This window comes from Salmo salar, chromosome 16 (assembly GCF_965601325.2).
Source record: "Salmo salar chromosome 16, fSalSal1, whole genome shotgun sequence".
In the NCBI taxonomy this organism is placed as follows: domain Eukaryota; kingdom Metazoa; phylum Chordata; class Actinopteri; order Salmoniformes; family Salmonidae; genus Salmo; species Salmo salar.
In genome coordinates, this window is record NC_138306.1 from 18,835,001 (window position 1) to 18,858,932 (window position 23,932).

The 23,932-nt window shown below is 53.4% G+C and overlaps 1 protein-coding gene across 3 annotated transcripts in view; it reads left to right on the forward strand.

The window, feature by feature from the left end:
• The window catches only part of LOC106573309 (inositol 1,4,5-trisphosphate-gated calcium channel ITPR2), a 178,625-nt gene that overhangs the window by 73,833 nt on the left and 80,860 nt on the right, over positions 1–23,932 (forward strand). The window lies entirely within an intron of this gene.

Consider the following 23,932-nt stretch of genomic DNA (forward strand, 5'->3'; position numbering starts at 1 on the left):
GGTCCATGTACTCTTATTCACTCTTATCCATGTACTCCAATTCCCTTTACACTTGTGGGAATTGGCTTACAGTGCCTTCAGAAAGTATTCACATCCCTTGACTTTTTACACATTTTTTTTGTGTTACAGCCTGAATTTCAAATTGATTCAATTTAGTGTTTTTGTCACTGGCCTACACAAAATACCCCATGTCAGTGGATTCGTTTATTTTTATAATTATGAATTAAAATGTAAAAGCTGAGATGTCTTGAGTCATGAAGTATTCAACTCCTTTTGTTATGGCAAGCCTAAATAAGTAACATAATACTCTGTGTTGAACGTCTCTGTACCCCACACATACAATTATCTGTAAGGTCCCTCAGTTGAGCAGTGAATTTCAAACACACAGACCAGGGAGGTTTTCCGATGCCTCGCAATGAAGGTCACCTATTGGTAGATGGGTAAAAATGAAAAAGCAGACATTGAATATAACTTTGAGCATGGTGAAGTTATTAATTACACTTTGGATGGTGCATCAATATACTCAGTTGCAGGAGAGGAAGAAAACAGCGTTTTTTTTAGATTTCACCATGAGGCCAATCAAATCAAATTGCATTTGTCACATGCGCCGAATACAACAGGTGTAGGCCATAAAGTGAAATGCTGACTTAAAAACCCTTAACCAACAATGCAGTTTTAAGAAAAATATGTGTTAAGTAACAAATAAGAAATAAAAGTAACAAACAATTTAAAGAGCAGCAGTAAAATAACGATAGCGAGGCTATATACAGGGGGTACCGGTACAAAGTCAATGTGCGGGGGCACCGGTTAGTCGAGATAATTGAGGTAATATGTACATACATGTAGGTAGAGTTAAAGTGACTATGCATAGATAATAAACAGAGAATAGCAGCAGCGTAAGGGGTGGGGGGGGGGGCAATGCAAATACTCTGGGTGGTCATTTGATTAGCTGTTCAGGAGTCTTATTGCTTGGGAGTAGAAGCTGTTGAGAAGCCTTTTTGACCTGGACTTGGCACTCCGGTACCTATTTCCGTGCGGATGCAGAGATCACAGTCTATGACTAGGGTGGTTGGAGTCTTTGACAATTTTTAGGGCCTTTCTCTGACACTGCTTGGCATAGAGGTCCTGGATGGCAGGAAGCTTGGCCCCAGTGATGTACTGGGCCGTACGCACTGCCCTCTAGTGCCTTGTGGTCGGAGGCCGAGCAGTTGCCATACCAGGCAGTGATGCAACCAGTCAGGATGCTGTCGATGGTGCAGCTGTAGAACCTTTTGAGGATCTGAGGATCCATGCCAAAGCTTTTCCGTCCCCTGAGGGGGAATAGGTTTTGTCGTGCCCTCTTCACGACTGTCTTTGTGTGCTTGGACCATGATAGTTTGTTGGTGATGTGGACACCTAAGGAACTTGAAGCTCTCAACCTGCTCTACTACAGCCCTGTCAATGAGAATGGGGGCGTGCTTGGTCCTCCTTTTCCTGTAGTCCACAATCATCTTTGTCTTGATCACGTTGAGGGAGAGGTTGTTGTTGTCCTGGCACCACACAGCCAGGTCTCTGACCTCTTCCCTATAGGCTGGCTCGTTGTTGTGTCATCAGAAAACTTAATGATGGTGTTGGAGTCGTGCCTGGCTATGCAATCATGAGTTAACAGGGAGTACAGGAGGGGACTGAGCATCCACCCCTAAGGGGCCCCTGTGATGAGGATCAGCATGGAGGATGTGTTGTTACCTACCCTTACCACCTGGGGGCGACCCTTCAGGAAGTCCAGTATCCAGTTGCAGAGGGAGGTGTTTAGTCCCAGGGTCCTTAGCTTAGTGATGAGCTTTGAGGGCACTATGGTGTTTAACGCTGAGCTGTAGTCAATGAATAGCATTCTCACATAGGTGTTCCTTTTGTCTAGGTGGGAAAGGGCAGTGTGGAGTGCAATAGAGATTGCGTCATCTGTGGTTCTGATGGGAAGGTAGGTATGCATATTGGAGTGGGTCTAGGGTTTCTGGGATAATGGTGTTGATGTGGGCCATGACCAGCCTTTCAATTTTAATTTTTTATTTTATTTTACCTTTATTTAACTAGGCAAGTCAGTTAAGAACAAATTCTTATTTTCAATGACGGCTTAGGAACAGTGGGTTAAACCTCTTACATCTAGACGTTCCGCTAGCGGAACACCGCTCCAATATCCAATGATTGGGCGTGGCGCGAAATACAAACTCCTCGAAAATCCGAAAACTTCCATTTTTCAAACATATGACTATTTTACAGCATTTTAAAGACAATACTCTCCTTTATCTAAACACACTGTCCGATTTCAAAAAGGCTTTACAACGAAAGCAAAACATTAGATTATGTCAGCAGAGTACCCAGCCAGAAATAATCAGACACCCATTTTTCAAGCTAGCATATAATGTCACAAAAACCAAAACCACAGCTAAATGCAGCACTAACCTTTGATGATCTTCATCAGATGACACTCCTAGGACATTATGTTATACAATACATGCATGTTTTGTTCAATCAAGTTCATATTTATATCAAAAACCAGCTTTTTACATTAGCATGTGACGTTCAGAACTAGCATTCCCACCGAACACTTCCGGTGAATTTACTAAATTACTCACGATAAACGTTCACAAAAAACATAACAATTATTTTAAGAATTATAGATACAGAACTCCTTTATACAATCGCGGTGTCCGATTTTAAAATAGCTTTTCGGTGAAAGCACATTTTGCAATATTCTGAGTAGATAGCTCGCCATCACGGGCTAGCTATTTTGACACCCACCAAGTTTGGTACTCACCAAAATCAGATTTACTATAAGAAAAATTGGATTACCTTTGCTGTTCTTCGTCAGAATGCACTCCCAGGACTTCTACTTCAACAACAAATGTTGGTTTGGTTCCAAATAATCCATAGTTATATCCAAATAGCGGCGTTTTGTTCGTGCGTTCAAGACACTATCCGAAGGGTGACGCGCGGACGCGTATCGTGACAAAATTTCAAAATATTCCATTACCGTCGTTCGAAGCATTCTCGTAAAATAGCGATAATATTCCGACCGGTAGTCGTTGTTTTCGTTCAAAGACTGATAATCTAAAATGGACTCTTCACGTGCATGCGCACGCCCGTCTCATTGTTCTCAGATCGACCACTTACCAAATGCGCTACTGTTTTTCAGCCATGGGCTGCAAAGTCATCATTCAATGTTCTGGTGCCTTCTGAGAGCCTATGGGAGCCTTCGAACGTGTCACGTTACAGCAGAGATCCTTTGTTTTGGATAGAGATGACAAAGAAGGCCAAGAAATGGTCAGACGGGGTACTTCCTGTACAGAATCTTCTCAGGTTTTGGCCTGCCATTTGAGTTCTGTTATACTCACAGACACCATTCAAACAGTTTTAGAAACTTTGGAGTGTTTTCTATCCAAAGCTACTAATTATATGCATATTCTAGTTTCTGGGCAGGAGTAATAACCAGATTAAATCGAGTACGTTTTTTATCCGGCCAGTGAAAATTCTGCCCCCTATCCATAACAAGTTAACTGCCTTGTTCAGGGGCAGAACGTCAGATTTGTACCTTGTCAGCTCGGCGATTTGATCTTGCAACCTTTCGGTTACTAGTCCAACGCTCAAACCACTAGGCTACGCTGCAGCCCCAAAGCACTTCATGGCTACAGACGCGAGTGCTACGGGTCGGTAGTCATTTAGGCAGGTTACCTTAGTGTTCTTGGGCACAGGGACAATGGTGGTCTGCTTAAAACATATTGGTATTATAGACTCGGACAGTGAGAGGTTGACAATGTCAGTGAAGACAATTGCCATTTGGTCAGCGCATGCTCGGAGTACACGTCCTGGTAATCTGTCTGGCCCTGCGACCTTGTGAATGTTGACCTGTTTAAAGGTCTTACTCACATCTGCTACGGAGAGCATGATCATACAATCGTCTGGAACAGCTGATGCTCTCATGAATGTTTCAGTGCTACTTGCCTCGAAGCGAGCATAGAAGTAATTTAGCTTGTCTGGTAGGATTGTGTCACTGGGCAGCTCACGGCTGTGCTTCCCTTTGTAGTCTGTAGTAGTTTGCAAGCCCTGTCACATCCGACGAGCGTCGGAGCCGGTGTAGTACGATTAAATCTTAGTCCTGTATTGACGCTTTGCCTGTTTGATGGTTAGTTGGAGGGCATAGCGGGATTTCTTATAAGCTTCCGGGTTAGAGTCTCGCTCCTTGAAAGTGGCAGCTCTGCCCTTTAGCTCAGTGTGGATGTTGCCTGTAATCCGTGGTTGGGGTATGTACGTACAGTTACTGTGGGGGCTTTAAACGGTTACATGGTTTAATGGCTGTGATAGGAGAAAACTGAGGGATTGTAGTTACTCCACAATACTAACCTAATTGACAAGAGTAAAAAGAAGGAAGCCTGTACAGAATACAATTATTCCAAAACATGCATCCTGTTTGTAACAAGGCACAAAGGTAATAGTGCAAAAAATGTGGCAAAGCAATTCACGTTTTGTCCTGAATACAAAGTGTTATGTTTGGGGCAAATCCAATACAATGCATTACTGAGTACCACTATCTATATTTTCAAGCATAGTGGTTGCTGCATCATGTTATGGGTATGCTTGTAAAGGTTAACGACTGGGGAGTTTTTCAGGATAAAAAAAGACACAGAATGAATCTAAGCACAGGCAAAATCCTAGAGGAAAACCTGGTCGTCTGCTTTCCACAGACACTGGGAGATGAATTCACCTTTCAGCAGGACAATAACCAAAACACAAAACCAAATCTACACTGCAATTGTTTACAAAGAAGGCCGTGAATGTTTCTGAGTGGCTGAGTGACAGTTTTGACTTAAATGTTCTTGAAAATCTTTGGCAAGACCTGAAAATGGTTGTCTATAAATGATCAACAACCAATTTGACAGAGCTTGAAGAATTTGAAAAGAATAATGGGCAAATGTTGCACAATCCATGTATGGAAAGCTCTTCGAGATCTGCCCATAAAGACTACTCACAGCTGTGATCACTGCCAATGGTGCTTCTAGAAAGTATTGACTCAGGGATGTGAATACGTATGTAAATGAGATATGTCTGTCTTTAATGTTCATTACTTTTGCAAAAATGTCTAAACATGTCATTGTCATTATGGGGTATTGAATTCAGGCTGTAATAAGTCAAGTGGTATGAATACTTTCTGAAGGCTTTGTATATGGGCTAAATTGAAATGTTTCTTACAGAAAAAATATTGAATGCATTAGCACAGTAGCAATTAAAAGGAAACAGTTTGGAGATTATGGGACAATTATTAGACCATCGTTGTGGACAGAACCATACACCTGACAAGACTAAATCCATTACACTGGTTCTATGTGTATTTTACATTTATTGTACTTTTCGCCGCATTTGTTGATAAAATCTAGTGAGAGGACTGACTGGTGTCTTGGTGGCCACACGTCTCCAGAGTGTGCACAGTTCCGGAGTAATTTCAATGCACTTTTATGACTCGTAGAAGAGTCTTCAACTTTAAGGTACTGTTTTTGAGCTCTCTAACTGTGCCTTTTAAGGAACTAGAGCAGCCACACTTGTAGTTGTTTTGTTTGGAACACAACCCTGCGTCCCTGCCATCACACAATTACTGTTGTTTACGCAATCCAAAAACGTCCCATTATAAATCCCAATCTGGATCAGGTGGGAATCATTTGAAAGCTTGTTCTATCGCCAACATGACTAGCTGAGTTATAAAATATGATCTTACAGTGTTAGGCTTTCACAAGGCAATTCAAAGAAACAGATTGTAATTTTCAATGTGCATAAAAAGGAGTCATAATTGCATTCAGGTGTGTATTCCACGCCAAATTTTCTTCACAATTGACAAACGGGCTTATTCTGTTAAGAACAACCCAGGGTACGACGCCATGTCATATTGTGACTGTACGTCCAACATAGTGATCATAAACATTGACACTATATGACATGGAAATATGAAGTGCACATTTGGACTCCCAACAGCCTACAAGCCACTGATGCTGACCTTTGGAACCTCTACATTTTTAAAAGTCTAATAAATCCATGTAATATAGCCTACACCTTTACAACAAATCAATTTATTTTAGACAGGTCTAAAGAAACATGATAGGAAGGAAATGTAGTGCATGTCAGAAGAACAGGAGAGTATATTCAGACATTATGTTAGGACCTGATCTGGCTATGCCATATGGCTGAGGGATACACTAGTTCATTTAGCAGACAAGATTTGTGTACAATTCCGTGGCATTATTTTATAGTATGAAGAATACAATTAAACATAGCTGAATAAATAGAAAGGATATTTTATCCAAATTATTTCAGAGGGAGTGCGCACATGTGGCTATTCTGTGTTGAGTGGTTAACAAAGAAACAGGTCCTCCTTAGGGCTGTTGTGGTGACCATATTAATGCCACATCTGCGGTCATGAGGGCAGTCAAATTCCATGAGGGCAGTCAAATGACCGTTTAGTCACTGTAATTAGGCTTCTCCAAGCTCTGATGCTGCTGATGGTCAGAGTAGCCTAACAAAGTTGCTAACTGCCTGGTACTCAGCACTCTGTTGTTCCTCTTATGACTCTGACATCAATGCAAATGTAATGGAAAATCTAATCAAACACTTCATGAGAGCTCATGTTGCGCAACATTTCTATAGGCTATGCAATTGCGTGAGAAAACAGAGTGGTGGCCTTTACAAAATAGGAGGATCAGCTTTCTATAGGCTAGGCCTACTATATTTATTTCTCAACTTTCCTAATATTAAGCACATTGCTTATATTTACAACAGGAGTATAGCCTACCTGGCTGGCATGAAAATAAACCACAGTAAAAGCATCTTCCATTCACTGTTTAAGTGCATAGAGGACATGTATTTTTTTCCCCTGCCCCTGTTTCAAAACAGGTGGATGATCATGGTCCATTCTAAATCAAAACAAATTTGACAGATATATTATTTAGTATATGTAAAGACAAGATGAAATCAAGAATAGTCTGATGGGTGACAATATTAGCCCATCACTTGTGAATTATATATTATGACTTGTGAATGATGCCCAGCATAAGGCAAGAAACAATGCTTTTTTTGCGTCTTTTTCTAATCATAGTCGCACACGTCATGTAGCCTAGCCCATAGGCCTATATGTTTTGATAAGGTTTGTATCACAACTAAAGTGGCCAAATAACTTCTTAAAATGAAGCACATTAATCTGCTTTACAAGGGGTGTAGAGCCTAACTGGTATACATACATAATCAGCGCGTGAGTTTCAAGTTTGGGGAAGATAATTTTCACTTTAAAAATGCACTTTTATAATAAAAGCATTACATGCATAATTGCATCCCGCTAATGGAACTTTTGTGCTTATAGCCTACTGCAATGTGCCCATTGATGTGCTTATAATGTGAAGAAATAGCTTAATAGCTGATCAACATTTTAAGCTTAACGTTCTGATCTGTTGCGTCAGCCACATTGCGTAAAAAAGTTTTTGGGATGCTAGTGGTTGTATTAATTTGGGATCCATTGCATCCCACAACTGTCCCAGACTGTTTGGAATATGTATTTCTTGCACAGAATAGAGTAGGTTGACCTGGGTACTGCGGGGGATAGTAGATTGACATACGCTAGTGCTTTTGCTGTTCGTTAGGCCTACTCATCTTGTTGGATTTTCTTTACGGTGCGTTACGGCCACACAAAGGGGATGCCGCCGTGAAATTCGAGGCATTATCAAGTGCTTGTAAAATTGTGAATGAGTGGCTGATGTAGTGTGTACAGCCTGCGCAAAGAAACAAAGCAGAGCTCATGCCTTTCAAGCGACTTTTTTCAAATCATCATTAGTCGCATCATGCATCCTTACAATGTATAAAAAATCTAAACATAAAGCCCAACGTTTGTAGAACAACTAAAGTTACATTAATAACTTTAAATTAAGCATAGTGGAAAAACTATTTATTTGTTAACCGCTCAACACAGAATAGCCAAGTGTGTATTGCCTCAAATCGTTTGGAGAAAATATCCATTCTATTTTATTCAGCTTTGTTAAATTGTATTCTTCATACTACACTGCTCAAAAAAATAAAGGGAACACTTAAACAACACAATGTAACTCCAAGTCAATCACACTTCTGTGAAATCAAACTGTCCACTTAGGAAGCAACAATGATTGACAATACATTTCACATGCTGTTGTGCAAATGGAATAGACAACAGGTGGAAATTATAGGCAATTAGCAAGACACCCGCAATAAAGGAGTGGTTCTGCAGGTGGGGACCACAGACCACTTCTCAGTTCCTATGCTTCCTGGCTGATGTTTTGGTCACTTTTGAATGCTGGCGGTGCTTTCACTCTCGTGGTAGCATGAGACGGAGTCTACAACCCACACAAGTGGCTCAGGTAGTGCAGCTCATCCAGGATGGCAAATCAATGCGAGCTGTGGCAAGAATGTTTGCTGTGTCTGTCAGCGTAGTGTCCAGAGCATGGAGGCGCTACCAGGAGACAGGCCAGTACATCAGGAGACGTGGAGGAGGCCGTAGGAGGGCAACAACACAGCAGCAGGACCGCTACCTCCGCCTTTGTGCAAGGAGGAGCAGGAGAAGCACTGCCAGAGCCCTGCAAAATGACCTCCAGCAGGCCACAAATGTGCATGTGTCTGCTCAAACGGTCAGAAACAGACTCCATGAGGGTGGTATGAGGGCCCGACGTCCACAGGTGGAGGTTGTGCTTACAGCCCAACACCGTGCAGGACGTTTGGCATTTGCCAGAGAACACCAAGATTGGCAAATTCGCCACTGGCGCCCTGTGCTCTTCACAGATGAAAGCAGATTCACACTGAGCACGTGACAGACGTGACAGAGTCTGGAGACGCCGTGGAGAACGTTCTGCTGCCTGCAACATCCTCCAGCATGACCGGTTTGGCGGTGGGTCAGTCATGGTGTGGGGTGGCATTTCTTTGGGAGGCCGCACAGCCCTCCATGTGCTCGCCAGAGGTAGCCTGACTGCCATTAGGTACCGAGATGAGATCCTCAGACCCCTTGTGAGACCATATGCTGGTGCGGTTGGCCCTGGGTTCCTCCTAATGCAAGACAATGCTAGACCTCATGTGGCTGGAGTGTGTCAGCAGTTCCTGCAAGAGGAAGGCATTGATGCTATGGACTGGCCCGCCCGTTCCCCAGACCTGAATCCAATTGAGCACATCTGGGACATCATGTCTCGCTCCATCCACCAATGCCAGATTGCACCACAGACTGTCCAGGAGTTGGCGGATGCTTTAGTCCAGGTCTGGGAGGAGATCCCTCAGGAGACCATCCGCCACCTCGTCAGGAGCATGCCCAGGCATTGTAGGGAGGTCATACAGGCACGTGGAGGCCACACACACACTACTGAGCCTCATTTTGACTTGTTTTAAGGACATTAGATCAAAGTTGGATCAGTCTGCAGTGTGGTTTTCCACTTTAATTTTGAGTGTGACTCCAAATCCAGACCTCCATGGGTTGATAAATTGGATTTCCATTGATTATTTTTGTGTGGTTTTGTTGTCAGCACATTCAACTATGTAAAGAAAAAAGTATTTAATAAGATTATTTCTTTCATTCAGATCTAGGATGTGTTGTTTAAGTGTTCCCTTTTATTTTTTTGAGCAGTATATAAAATAATACCACGGAATTCTAAGCAAATCTTGTCTGCTAATGAACTAGTGTAGCCCACAGCCATTTGGCATAGCCAGATCAGGATCTACCATAAGGATAACTCAGAGTATGGTATTCTGTTCTTCTGAAATAGACTACATTTTCTTCATATCATGTTTCTTTACACCTGTTTAAAATAAATAATGGATTTATTGTGAATGTGTAGGCTATATTACATGTATTTATTAGACTTTTTAAAATGTAGATGTTCCAAAGCTCTGCATCAATAGGCTACGTGTGGAAGCCAGTAGATGCTAAATGTGTTTATGTTAAGTAACGGTCAATTTACCGTGAGACCGACAGTTATTTCCGGCTGACGAATTTCGTGGCCGCCACAGGCCTCGTCCTCCTATATGCTTAGTTAATTGTGCAACTTTAGTTGTGATCCAAATGTTGGGATATTAATTTTGAGTTTTAATACATCCTAAGGCTGCATGATGCTCTAATGATTTGAAAAAAGGTTTTCTGCTTTGTTTCTTGTGCCGGCTGCACACTTCATCAGTCTCTCATTCACAATTTGACAAGCACTTGATAATATTCTCACCAGGCCTCGAATTTCCTGCCAGCATCCCCCTTGTGTGGCCGTTGTGCCCTTGGGCTGAATATAATAATTAGAATTCCCTTCTCCCGGCTGCCAATTGCCGTGCTCCGAAGCACCTCTCACTCGCTTGGCTCTCTCAGATTTCTCAGTTCTTTTTAGCCAATGAATGTCACGTGATCGGTCCTTCTCACAGGCATCTTCGCTCCGAAGTATGCTACAAGTGGAGACAGACACATCAGGGATGCAACTGCGCGTGTCCTTCTTATTGAATTCCCGGGTGCATATTGAAATAAATATTACAAACATACTGTGGGACAGTTGTGGGATGCGATAGATCTCAAATGAATACAACCACTCGCGTCAATTTTTTTTTTTAAAGCAATGAGGCTGATGCAACAGATCAGAATGTTTAGCTTAAAATGTTGATAAACTTTTAGGCAATTTTTTTCACATTATAATCGCAGCAATGCGCACACGGCAGTAGGCTACAAGCGTGAATATTCCAAAATGCAGTCAATTAGCGCGGAAAAAACTGTTCTCAAAAGTGACCGCAATTGTGATTATGCATGTAATGCTTTATTATAAAGGTGCATTTTTATGGTGAAAATGATCTTCCCCAAACTTGAAACTCACACGCTGCTTATGTATGCCAGTTAGGCTCGACACCTCTTGTAAAGGGGATTAATGTGCTTAATTTTCATAAGTTATTTGGCCACTTTAGTTGTGATACAAACCGTATCAAAACGTATAGGCCTATGGGCTAGGTGTGCAACTATGCTTTTCCCGTGGTTCATTTTCATGCCAGCCAGGTTAGCTATACTCCTGTTGTGAAGCGATGTTCATAATATTAGTAAAGTTGAGACATAATTACAGTAGGCCTAGCCTATAGAAAGCTGATGGGCACCTCATATTTTTAATAGAGGCCATCAAAACTCTATTTTCTTGCATAGCCAATAGAAATGTTGCACAACATGAGCTCATGGGCTCTCATGAAGTGATTTGATTTTCAAATACATTAGCATTGATGTCGGAGTGATTAGAGGGACAACAGAGTGCTGAGTACCAGGCAGTTAGCAAGTTTGGTAGACTACTAATGACCATCAGCAGCATCAGAGCTTGGAGAAGCCTAGTTACTCTGACTAAACGCTCACCTGGAATTTGACTACGGTGATGACTTATTATTTGGCGGTAATACGGTCACTGTAACAGCCCCAATAGCTCATCCTGCTATTTGTCTTCTATTTGCCTGAAAATCACCAATCTCACCAATTGCTCTCACATGCAGCTGTTAAGTTGTTTTGCTACTGCACCTCTTTACAGGGGAAAGCATTTAAGACGGTGCTAGAGGAGCATGGCATTGGAGTTTGAGGAAAAGTAAGGAAAAGTGTGTGTGTGTGGTGGGGTTGTTTATCAGAAAACGGCGTGGGTGAGAGCGGGGGCGAGTCATCTGCCACGTGTAGGGAGTGGAGGAGCGCTGTAGGACTGCAGCTATTGAACGAGGTGCAGGTAGGGTACACTGAGGGAGAGCGAGATGGAAAGAAAAGAGATAACAGCTGCTATAGCATTGCTGTAGTGTTCATGCTTAGACAACATGAAGAGATTTTAGGTGCGTTCGATTTTTCTCCCATGTAATCATTTTCCCTTCCTTTGAAAAGAAGCGTCTCACAACTAGGTGATATGGATGGGCATGATGCGCTCTCTTGTGTCTGTCTGGGTTTGGGCTGAGAGAGTGGCTGTTAACTCTTTCACTGCCCAGAAAATAACGGACATTGGCAACAATTGATATATGAAATGTTTTTTTATTTATTTAACCCTTATTTTACCAGGTAAGTTGACTGAGAACACATTCTCATTTACAGCAACCACCTGGTGAACAGTTACAGGGGAGAGGAATGAGCCAGTTGTAAGATGGGGATTGGGAATTTAGCCAGGACACTAGGGTTAACACCCCTACTCTTACAATAAGTGCCATGGGATCTTTAGTGACCACAGAGAGTCAGGACACCCGTTTAACGTCCCATCTGAAAGACGGAACCCTAAACCAGGGCAATGTCCCCAATCACTGCCCTGGGATATTTTTTTAAGACCAAAGGAAAGGATGCCTCCTACTGGCCCTCCAACACCACTTCAAGCAGCATCTGGTCTCTCATCCAGGGACCAACCAGAACCAACCCTACTTAGCTTCAGAAGCAAGCCAGCAGTGGGGTGCTGCTGGTTAATGTGATAGATCGCATTCCATCTTACCAGTTTCATATGCATGTACGTATAGGCCTACAGTACGTTGAATTGGATTTTCATTTTTTTAAACTTCCTATGAGATAATGCTCTGTCGAACGTTCTCTGACATTGACATCCTCTGATCTGCTTTTCGTTTCGGTCTTTTTCATGGTTGTATTGATAGCCTATGCTTTAGTAACCTGTTGAATAGTGCTATGATACAGTACACCATAGGGCTAGTTACACACAGACTTCCCTCCAACCATAGTTCATTAGATTCACCCTGCTTCCGGTCTCTGCTTCTGCGCAGCCAATGGAGCACAGGTGGAAACATTGTATTCTAGTGTAATGCTGGACCATTGTTCCCACTCCGCTATCAGATTCCCCCATGAAATCATATTCATTAGGATGTAATCAACAAAATTGATTTTATATTAGTTGGGTCCATATTCATAAAGCATCTCGGAGTAGGAGTGCTTATCTATACTGAACAAAAATATAAACGCAACATGCAACGATTTCAACAATTTTCCTGAGTTGCAGTTCATATAAGGAAATCGATTAATTGAAATGAATGAATTAGGCCCTAATCTATGGAGTTCACATGACTGGGCAGGGGTGTAGCCATGGGTGGGCCTGGGAGGGCATAGGCCCACCCCCTGCGGAGCCAGGCCCACCCAATCAGAATACGTTTTTCCTCACAAAAGGCCTTTATTACAGACAGAAATACTCCTCAGTTTCATCAGCTGTCTGGGTGGCTGGTCTCAGACGATCCCGCAGGTGAAGAAACTGGATTTCGAGGTCCTGGGCTGCCGTGGTTACCTGTGGTCTGCGGTTGTGAGTCCGGTTGGACGTACTGCCAGATTCTCAAAAATGACGTTGAAGGTGGCTTATGTTAGAGAAATGAACATTACATTATCTAGCGACAGCTAGACAACATGCCAATCAACATGCCAATCCCTCAAAACTTGCGACATCTGTGGCATTTTGTTGTGTGACAAAACTGCACATTTTAGTGGCCTTTTGTCATCAGCGCAAGCTAATGATCATGCTGTTTAATCAGCTTCTTGATATGCCACACCTGTCAGGTGAATGGATTATATTGGCAAAGGAGAAATGCTCACTTAGAGGGTTGTTAACAGATTTGTTCACAAAATTTGAGAGAAATAAGCTTTTTGTACTTATGGACATTTTCTGTGATCTTTTTATTTCAGCTCTGAAACATGTGACCAACATTTTACATGTTGCGTTTTTGTTCAGTATAGGATCAGGTCCCACATCTAATTCATTATTATTTAAAAGGCAAAACTGATCCTAGAGGGGAGCTCAGCTCGAACTGCACATCCTCACCTCGGACAACCAGATCCGCAGTGTGGCGTGCCTGCGCACATCTTTCATACGCTTCCTCTTTCTCTCGCTCGCCCTCTCTCTCGCTCGCCTGCCCTCTCTCTCTCGCTCGCTCGCCTGCCCTCTCTCTCTCGCTCGCTCGCCTGCCCTCTCTCTCTCGCTCGCTCGCCTGCCCTCTCTCTCTCGCTCGCTCGCCTGCCCTCTCTCTCTCGCTCGCTCGCCTGCCCTCTCTCTCTCGCCCTCTCTCTCTCGCCCTCTCTCTCTCGCCCTCTGTCTCTCGCTCGCCCTCTCGCTCGCCCTCTCTCTTTCTCTCGCTCACCCTCTCTCTCGCTCACCCTCTCTCTCGCGCTCTCGCTCGCTCTCTCGCGCTCTCGCTCGCTCTCTCGCGCTCTCGCTCGCTCTCTCGCGCTCTCGCTCGCTCTCTCGCGCTCTCGCTCGCTCTCTCTCTCGCTCGCCCTCTCTCTCGCTCGCGCTCTCGCTCTCTCGCTCGCCCTCTCTCTCGCTCGCCCTCTTGCCCTCTCTCTCGCTCGCCCTCTCGCTCGCCCTCTCGCTCTCTCTCGCGCTCCCACCCGCTCCCACCCGCTCTCTCGCGCTCCCACCCGCTCTCTCGCGCTCCCACCCGCTCTCTCGCGCTCCCACCCGCTCTCTCGCGCTCCCACCCGCTCTCTCGCGCTCCCACCCGCTCTCTCGCGCTCGTTCCCTCTCTCGCTCTCTCTCTCTCTCGCTCGTTCCCTCTCTCTCTCTCTCGCTCGTTCCCTCCCGCTCGCGCCCGATCCCTCCCTATCTCTTGCTCCCGATCCCTCCCTATCTCTTGCTCTCGATCCCACCCTCGCTCCCGACCCCTCCCTCGTTCTCTCGCGCTCGCTCCCGATCCCTCCCTCTCGCTCCCGATCCCTCCCTCTCTCTCGCGCTCCTTCCCGATCTCTCTGGCTTGCTCCCTCCCTCTCTCGCTCGCTCCCTTCCTCCCTTCCCTCCCTCTCTCGCCCTCCTTCCCTCCCTCTCTCTCGCACTCCTACCCTCCCTCTCTCTCGCACTCCTTCCCTCGCGCTCGCAGCGCTCCCTTCCGCGCCGCTCGCGCTCCCTCCCTTCCTCTCGCGCTCCCTCCCTTCCTCTCGCGCTCCCTCCCTTCCTCTCCCTTCCTCTCGCGCTCCCTCCCTTCCTCTCCCTTCCTCTCGCGCTCGCTCCCTCCCTGCCTCTCGCGCTCGCTCCCTCCCTTCCTCTCGCGCTCGCTCCCTCCCTTCCTCTCGCGCTCGCTCCCTCCCTTCCTCTCGCGCTCGCTCCCTCCCTTCCTCTCGCGCTCGCTCCCTCCCTTCCTCTCGCGCTCGCTCCCTCCCTTCCTCTCGCGCTCCCTCCCTCCCTTCCTCTCGCGCTCGCTCCCTCCCTTCCTCTCGCGCTCCCTCCCTCCCTTCCTCTCGCCTCCCCTCCCTTCCTCTCGCGCTCCCTCCCTCCCTTCCTCTCGCGCTCCCTCCCTCCCTCTCGCGCGCTCCCGCCCTCCCTCTCGCGCGCTCCCGCCCTCCCTCTCCCTCGCTCCCGCCCTCTCTCGCGCGCTCCCGCCCTCTCTCGCGCGCTCCCGCCCTCTCTCGCGCGCTCCCTCCCTCTCTCGCGCGCTACCTCCCTCTCTCGCGCGCTCCCTCCCTCTCTCTCGTTCTCTTGCTCCCGCCCTCCCTCCCTCCCTCTCGCTCCCGCCCTCCCTCTCGCTCCCGCCCTCCCTCTCGCTCCCTCCCTCTCTCTCGTTCTCTTGCTCCCGCCCTCCCTCTCTCTCGTTCTCTCGCTCGCCCTCTCTCTCGCTCCCTCTCGTTCTCTCGCTCCCTCCCGTTCCCTCTCTCTCTCGCTCCCTCTCTCTCGCTCCCATCCCTCCCTCTCTCTCGCTCCCGATCCCTCGCTCCCATCCCTCCCTCTCTCTCGCTCCCGATCCCTCACTCCCCTCTCTCGCGCGCTCCCTCCCTCTCGTTCTCCTCGCTCCCTCTCTCTCGCTGCCGATCCCTCGCTCCCATCTCTCGCTCGCCCTCTCTCTCGCCCTCTCGCTTGCTCGCCCTCTCGCTTGCTCGCCCTCTCTCTCTCTACCTCTCGCTCGCCCTCTCTCTCGCTCCCTCCCGATTTCTCTGGCGTGCTCCCTTCTCGCTCGCTCCCTCCCTCTCTCGCTCGCTCCCTTCCTCGATCCCTGTCTTGCTCCCGATCCCTCTCTCGCGCTCGCCCTCTCTCTCGCTCCCTCTTGTTCTCTCCCTCCCGATCCCTCTCTCGCTCCGATCCCTCTCTCGCGCTCGCCCTCTCTCTCGCTCCCTCTTGTTCTCTCTCGCTCCGATCCCTCTCTCGCTCCCTCCCTCTCTCTCGCGCTCCCTCCCTCTCTCTCGCGCTCCCTCCCTCTCTCTCGCGCTCCCTCCCTCTCTCTCGCCCTCCATCCCTCCCGCTCCCTCCCTCTCCCTCCTCACTCTCCCTCCTGCTCCCTCCCTCTCCCTCCCACTCCTTCCCTCCCTCTCTCTCGCACTCCTTTCCTTGCGCTCGCTCGCGCTCCCTTCCGCGCTCTCTCTCGCTCCCTCCCGATCCCTCTCTCTCGCTCCGATCCCTCTCTCGCTCGCTCCCTCCCTCTCTCTCGCGCTCCCTCCCTCTCTCCCTCCCGCACTCCTTCTCTCCCTCCCGCACTCCTTCCCTCCCTCTCTCCCGCACTCCTTCCCTCCCTCTCTCCCGCACTCCTTCCCTCCCTCTCTCCCGCACTCCTTCCCTCCCTCTCTCCCGCACTCCTTCCCTCCCTCTCTCCCGTACTCCTTCCCTCCCTCTCTCCCGCACTCCTTCCCTCCCTCTCTCTCGCACTCCTACCCTCCCTCTCTCTCGCACTCCTACCCTCCCTCTCTCTCGCACTCCTTCCCTCGCGCTCGCTCGCGCTCCCTTCCGCGCTCGCTCGCGCTCCCTCCCTTCCTCTCGCGCTCCCTCCCTCCCTTCCTCTCGCGCTCCCTCCCTCCCTTCCTCTCGCGCTCCCTCCCTCCCTTCCTCGCGCGCTCCCTCCCTCCCTTCCTCGCGCGCTCCCTCCCTCCCTCTCGCGCGCTCCCTCCCTCCCTCTCGCGCGCTCCCTCCCTCCCTCGCGCGCTCCCTCCCTCCCTCTCGCGTGCTCCCTCCCTTCCTCTCGCGCTCCCTCCCTCCCTTCCTCTCGCGCTCCCTCCCTCCCTTCCTCTCGCGCTCCCTCCCTCCCTTCCTCTCGCGCTCCCTCCCTCCCTTCCTCTCGCGCTCCCTCCCTCCCTTCCTCTCGCGCTCCCTCCCTCCCTTCCTCTCGCGCTCCCTCCCTCCCTTCCTCTCGCGCTCCCTCCCTCCCTTCCTCTCGCGCTCCCTCCCTCCCTTCCTCTCGCGCTCCCTCCCTCCCTCCCTCTCGCGCGCTCCCTCCCTCCCTCTCGCGCGCTCCCTCCCTCCCTCTCGCGCGCTCCCTCCCTCCCTCTCGCGCGCTCCCTCCCTCCCTCTCGCGCGCTCCCTCCCTCCCTCTCGCGCGCTCCCTCCCTCCCTCTCGCGCGCGCTCCCTCCCTCCCTCTCGCGCTCGCTCCCTCCCTTCCTCTCGCGCTCGCTCCCTCCCTTCCTCTCGCGCTCCCTCCCTCCCTTCCTCTCGCGCTCCCTCCCTCCCTTCCTCGCGCGCTCCCTCCCTCCCTCTCGCGCGCTCCCGCCCTCCCTCTCCCTCGCTCCCGCCCTCTCTCGCGCGCTCCCGCCCTCTCTCGCGCGCACCCTCCCTCTCTCTCGCACTCCTTCCCTCGCGCTCGCTCGCGCTCCCTTCCGCGCTCGCTCGCGCTCCCTCCCTTCCTCTCGCGCTCCCTCCCTCCCTTCCTCTCGCGCTCCCTCCCTCCCTTCCTCTCGCGCTCCCTCCCTCCCTTCCTCTCGCGCTCCCTCCCTCCCTTCCTCTCGCGCTCCCTCCCTCCCTTCCTCTCGCGCTCCCTCCCTCCCTTCCTCGCGCGCTCCCTCCCTCCCTTCCTCGCGCGCTCCCTCCCTCCCTCTCGCGCGCTCCCTCCCTCCCTCTCGCGCGCTCCCTCCCTCCCTCGCGCGCTCCCTCCCTCCCTCTCGCGCGCTCCCTCCCTCCCTCGCGCGCTCCCTCCCTCCCTCTCTCTCGTTCTCTTGCTCCCGCCCTCCCTCCCTCCCTCTCGCTCCCGCCCTCCCTCTCGCTCCCGCCCTCCCTCTCGCTCCCGCCCTCCCTCTCGTTCTCTTGCTCCCGCCCTCCCTCTCTCTCGTTCTCTCGCTCGCCCTCTCTCTCGCTCCCTCTCGTTCTCTCGCTCCCTCCCGTTCCCTCTCTCTCTCGCTCCCTCTCTCTCGCTCCCATCCCTCCCTCTCTCTCGCTCCCGATCCCTCGCTCCCATCCCTCCCTCTCTCTCGCTCCCGATCCCTCACTCCCCTCTCTCGCGCGCTCCCTCCCTCTCGTTCTCTCGCTCCCTCTCTCTCGCTGCCGATCCCTCGCTCCCATCTCTCGCTCGCCCTCTCTCTCGCCCTCTCGCTTGCTCGCCCTCTCGCTTGCTCGCCCTCTCTCTCTCTACCTCTCTCGCTCGCCCTCTCTCGCTCGCCCTCTCTCTCGCTCCCTCCCGATTTCTCTGGCGTGCTCCCTTCTCGCTCGCTCCCTCCCTCTCTCGCTCGCTCCCTTCCTCGATCCCTGTCTTGCTCCCGAATCTCTCTCGCGCTCTCCCTCTCTCTCGCTCCCTCTTGTTCTCTCTCGCTCCGATCCCTCTCTCGCTCCCTCCCTCTCTCTCGCGCTCCCTCCCTCTCTCTCGCGCTCCCTCCCTCTCTCTCGCGCTCCCTCCCTCTCTCTCGCCCTCCATCCCTCCCGCTCCCTCCCTCTCCCTCCTCACTCTCCCTCCTGCTCCCTCCCTCTCCCTCCCACTCCTTCCCTCCCTCTCTCTCGCACTCCTTCCCTTGCGCTCGCTCACGCTCCCTTCCGCGCTCTCTCTCGCTCCCTCCCGATCCCTCTCTCTCGCTCCGATCCCTCGCTCGCTCCCTCCCTCTCTCTCGCGCTCCCTCCCTCTCCCCCTCTCTCCCTCCCGCACTCCTTCTCTCCCTCCCGCACTCCTTCCCTCCCTCTCTCCCGCACTCCTTCCCTCCCTCTCTCCCGCACTCCTTCCCTCCCTCTCTCCCGCACTCCTTCCCTCCCTCTCTCCCGCACTCCTTCCCTCCCTCTCTCCCGCACTCCTTCCCTCCCTCTCTCTCGCACTCCTACCCTCCCTCTCTCTCGCACTCCTACCCTCCCTCTCTCTCGCACTCCTACCCTCCCTCTCTCTCGCACTCCTTCCCTCGCGCTCTCTCGCGCTCGCTCGCGCTCCCTTCCGCGCTCGCTCGCGCTCCCTCCCTCCCTTCCTCTCGCGCTCCCTCCCTCCCTTCCTCTCGCGCTCCCTCCCTCCCTTCCTCTCGCGCTCCCTCCCTCCCTTCCTCTCGCGCTCCCTCCCTCCCTTCCTCTCGCGCTCCCTCCCTCCCTTCCTCGCGCGCTCCCTCCCTCCCTCTCGCGCGCTCCCTCCCTCCCTCTCGTGCGCTCCCTCCCTCCCTCGCGCGCTCCCTCCCTCCCTCTCGCGCGCTCCCTCCCTTCCTCTCGCGCTCCCTCCCTCCCTTCCTCTCGCGCTCCCTCCCTCCCTTCCTCTCGCGCTCCCTCCCTCCCTTCCTCTCGCGCTCCCTCCCGCCCTCTCTCGCGCGCTCCCTCCCGCCCTCTCTCGCGCGCTCCCTCCCGCCCCCTCTCGCGCGCTCCCTCCCTCCCTTTCGCGCGCTCCCTCCCGCCCTCTCTCGCGCGCTCCCTCCCTCCCTCGCGCGCTCCCTCCCTCCCTCCCTCGCGCGCTCCCTCCCGCCCTCTCTCGCGCGCTCCCTCCCGCCCTCTCTCGCGCGCTCCCTCCCGCCCTCTCTCGCGCGCTCCCTCCCGCCCTCTCTCGCGCGCTCCCTCCCGCCCTCTCTCGCGCGCTCCCTCCCGCCCTCTCTCGCGCGCTCCCTCCCGCCCTCTCTCGCGCGCTCCCTCCCTCCCTCGCGCGCTCCCTCCCTCCCTCTCTCGCGCGCTCCCTCCCTCCCTCTCGCGCGCTCCCTCCCTCCCTCTCGCGCGCTCCATCCCTCCCTCTCGCGCGCTCCCTCCCTCCCTCTCGCGCGCTCCCTCCCTCTCTCGCGCGCTCCCTCCCGCCCTCTCTCGCGCGCTCCCTCCCTCCCTCTCTCGCGCGCTCCCTCCCTCCCTCTCTCGCGCGCTCCCTCCCTCCCTCTCTCGCGCGCTCCCTCCCTCCCTCGCGCGCTCCCTCCCTCCCTCTCTCGCGCGCTTCCTCCCTCCCTCTCTCGCGCGCTCCCTCCCGCCCTCTCTCGCGCGCTCCCTCCCGCCCTCTCTCGCGCGCTCGCTCCCTCCCTCTCTCGCGCGCTCGCTCCCTCCCTCTCTCGCGCGCTCCCTCCCTCCCTCCCTCTCTCGCTCCCTCCCTCTCTCGCTCCCTCCCTCTCTCGCTCCCTCCCTCTCTCGCTCCCTCCCTCTCTCGCTCCCTCCCTCTCTCGCGCCCTCGCTCCCTCCCTCCCTCTCTCGCGCCCTCGCTCCCTCCCTCTCTCGCGCCCTCGCTCCCTCCCTCTCTCGAGCCCTCGCTCCCTCCCTCTCTCGCGCCCTCCCTCCCTCTCGCGCGCTCCCTCCCTCCCTCTCTCGCGCGCTCCCTCCCTCCCTCTCTCGCGCGCTCCCTCCCTCCCTCTCGCGCGCTCCCTCCCTCCCTCTCGCGCGCTCCCTCCCTCCCTCTCTCTCGCGCTCCCTTCCTCCCTCTCTCGCGCGCTCCCTCCCTCCCTCTCTCTCTCGCGCGCTCCCTCCCTCCCTCTCTCACGTGCTCCCTCCCTCTCTCTCGTTCTCTTGCTCCCGCTCTCCCTCTCTCTCGTTCTCTCACTCCCTCTCTCTCTCTCGCTCCCGATCCCTCGCTCCCATCCCTCCCCCTCTCCCTCCCTCGCGCGCTCCCTCCCTCTCTCTCGCCCTCCATCCCTCCCGCTCCCTCCCTCTCCCTCTTCACTCTCCCTCCTGCTCCCTCCCTCTCCCTCCCACTCCTTCCCTCCCTCTCTCTCGCACTCCTTCCCTAGCGCTCGCTCGCGCTCCCTTCCGCGCTCTCTCTCGCTCCCTCCCGATCCCTCTCTCTCGCTCCGATCCCTCTCTCGCTCGCTCCCTCCCTCTCTCTCGCGCTCCCTCCCTCTCCCTCTCTCTCCCTCCCGCACTCCTTCCCTCCCTCTCTCCCGCACTCCTTCCCTCCCTCTCTCCCGCACTCCTTCCCTCCCTCTCTCCCGCACTCCTTCCCTCCCTCTCTCTCACACTCCTACCCTCCCTCTCTCTCGCACTCCTACCCTCCCTTCCTCTCGCGCTCCCACCCGCCCTCTCTCGCGCGCTCCCTCCCGCCCTCTCTCGCGCGCTCCCTCCCGCCCTCTCTCGCGCGCTCCCTCCCGCCCTCTCTCGCGCGCTCCCTCCCGCCCTCTCTCGCGCGCTCCCTCCCGCCCTCTCTCGCGCGCTCCCTCTCGCGCGCTCCCTCCCTCCCTCTCTCGCGCGCTCGTTCCCTCCCTCTCTCGCGCGCTCCCTCCCGCCCTCTCTCGCTCCCTCCCTCTCTCGCGCCCTCGCTCCCTCCCTCTCTCGCGCCCTCGCGCCCTCCCTCTCTCGCGCCCTCGCTCCCTCCCTCTCTCGCGCCCTCGCGCCCTCCCTCTCTCGCGCCCTCGCTCCCTCCCTCTCTCGCGCCCTCGCTCCCTCCCTCTCTCGCGCCCTCGCTCCCTCCCTCTCTCGCGCCCTCGCTCCCTCCCTCCCTCTCTCGCGCCCTCCCTCCCTCCCTCTCTCGCGCGCTCCCTCCCTCCCTCTCTCGCGCGCTCCCTTCCTCCCTCTCTCTCGCGCTCCCGTCCTCCCTCTCTCTCGCGCTCCCTTCCTCCCTCTCTCGCGCGCTCCCTCCCTCTCTCTCGCGCTCCCTCCCTCCCTCTCTCACGTGCTCCCTCCCTCTCTCTCGTTCTCTTGCTCCCGCCCTCCCTCTCTCTCGTTCTCTCACTCCCTCTCTCTCTCGCTCCCGATCCCTCGCTCCCATCCCTCCCCCTCTCCCCCTCTCTCGCTCCCGATCTCTCGCTCCCGATCCCTCACTCCCATCCCTCCCCCTCTCTCGCTCCCGATCTCTCTCTCTCGCTCTCGCTCCCTCTCGTTCTCTCGCTCCCTCCCGATCCCTCTCTCGCTCCCTCCCGATCCCTCTCTCGCTCCCTCTCTCTCGCTCCCATCCCTCCCTCTCTCTCGCTCACGATCCCTCGCTCCCATCCCTCCCTCTCTCTCGCTCCCGATCCCTCACTTCCCTCTCTCGCGCGCTCCCGCCCTCTCTCGCGCGCTCCCGCCGTCTCTCGCGCGCTCCCGCCCTCTCTCGCGCGCTCCCGCCGTCTCTCGCGCGCTCCCGCCGTCTCTCGCGCGCTCCCGCCGTCTCTCGCGCGCTCCCGCCGTCTCTCGCGCGCTCCCTCCCTCCCTCTCTCGCGCGCTCCCTCCCTCTCTCGCGCGCTCCCTCCCTCCCTCCCTCCCTCCCTCCCGCGCTCCCTCTCTCGCGCGCTCCCTCCCTGCCTCTCTCGCGCGCTCCCTCCCTGCCTCTCTCGCGCGCTCCCTCCCTGCCTCTCTCGCGCGCTCCCTCCCTGCCTCTCGCGCGCTCCCTCCCTCCCTCTCTCGCGCGCGTTCTCTCGCTCTCGCTCCCTCCCTCCCTCTCGTTCTCTCGCTCCCTCTCTCTCGCTCCTGATCTCTCTCTCGCTCCTGATCTCTCGCTCCCTCCCGATCCCTCTCTCGCTCCCTCTCTCTCGCTCCCATCCCTCCCTCTCTCTCGCTCCCGATCCCTCGCTCCCATCCCTCCCTCGCTCCCGATCCCTCCCTCTTTCTCACTCCCGCTCCCGATCTCTCGCTCTCTCTCACTCCCCTCGTGCTCCCTCTCTCCCCCTCGCGCTCCCTCTCTCCCCCTCGCGCTCCCTCTCTCCCCTCCCTCTCTCCCCCTCGCGCTCCCTCTCTCCCCCTCGCGCTCCCTCTCTCTCGCGCTCCCTCTCTCTCGCGCTCCCTCTCTCTCGCGCTCCCTCTCTCTCGCGCTCCCCCTCTCTCGCTTCCTCCCTCGCTCTCCCTTGCTCCCGCTCCCTCCCTCTCGCTCGCTCCCGCTCGCTCCCTCCCTCCCGCTCGCTCCCTCCCTCTCGCTCCCTCCCTCTCGCTCCCTCGCTCCCTCACGCTCCCTCTCGCTTGCTCCCTCTCGCTCCCTCTCGCTTGCTCCCTCTCGCTCCCTCTGTCCTCACATCACCTTACTGGATTTTTTTATGACTACATGCAGCAGCAGACCAATAAGTCAGCTGGCACGACTCTTTCGCTCGGTCTCTCTCTCCTCGTCCCTCTGCAGAGATGGCCAGCAGACCACATCATCCGAGGGGGAGGCAGCTAGGGGAAGAGACATGGGGAGCCCGGCTGCACTATCCCTCTCTTTTAGGATGTGAGACAGAGTGGAAAGAGACCGACATCTCCTTTTTTAGAAGAAAGGGGATCAATCAATCAAAAATAAGCTCATTGCTGTTGAGTTACCTTAAAAGATAGCTTGGAGTATATATGTCTGATTAAGTGGGAATGAGGCGAATTGGCTCACTGAATCATCACCTGCAGTCCATGAAGGGTGTGTGTGTGTGCGCGTATGTGTGTGAGAGCCTGTGTGCTCACGGGTGCGTGTGTGTGCGTGCCTGCACTAGTGCACAAGCCTGTGTGTGTGCATGTGTGTGAGGGCTCAGCTCTTCGCCAGACGGTGCAGGCAGACTGCTGTCTCTGCTGACTGCAGATGAGTTAGTGTTTACTGAGACAGGGAACATCAGCTGCACGTGCTCCCTCTCCACCAGAATGCGGCTCCTTTCCTCTCCGTGCCTCTCCTCAGTGTGCTTATTTGAAGGGCTTCAGCTCAAATTTGATTTGGAACTCTTCCAGTGGATGCTTTTGTGTGTTTGGTGTGCACTATGTCTGTTTTCCGTCTGTGGGAAGAAAGGATCTGTCGTTTGTCTTGACGCGGCTCTCTGTGGTGGTTGCCATGTGTCCGTTCATCGCTCGCTCCCTCCATCAATCCCTCTCTCCCTCCATCAATCCCTCTCTCCATTAATGCCTTATTTTCTGTGCTCTTACACAATACATATTGGTGGTAAAAAAAAGGGAGCCTCTGGAGCTTACAAGTTTTCTACCTGCAGGA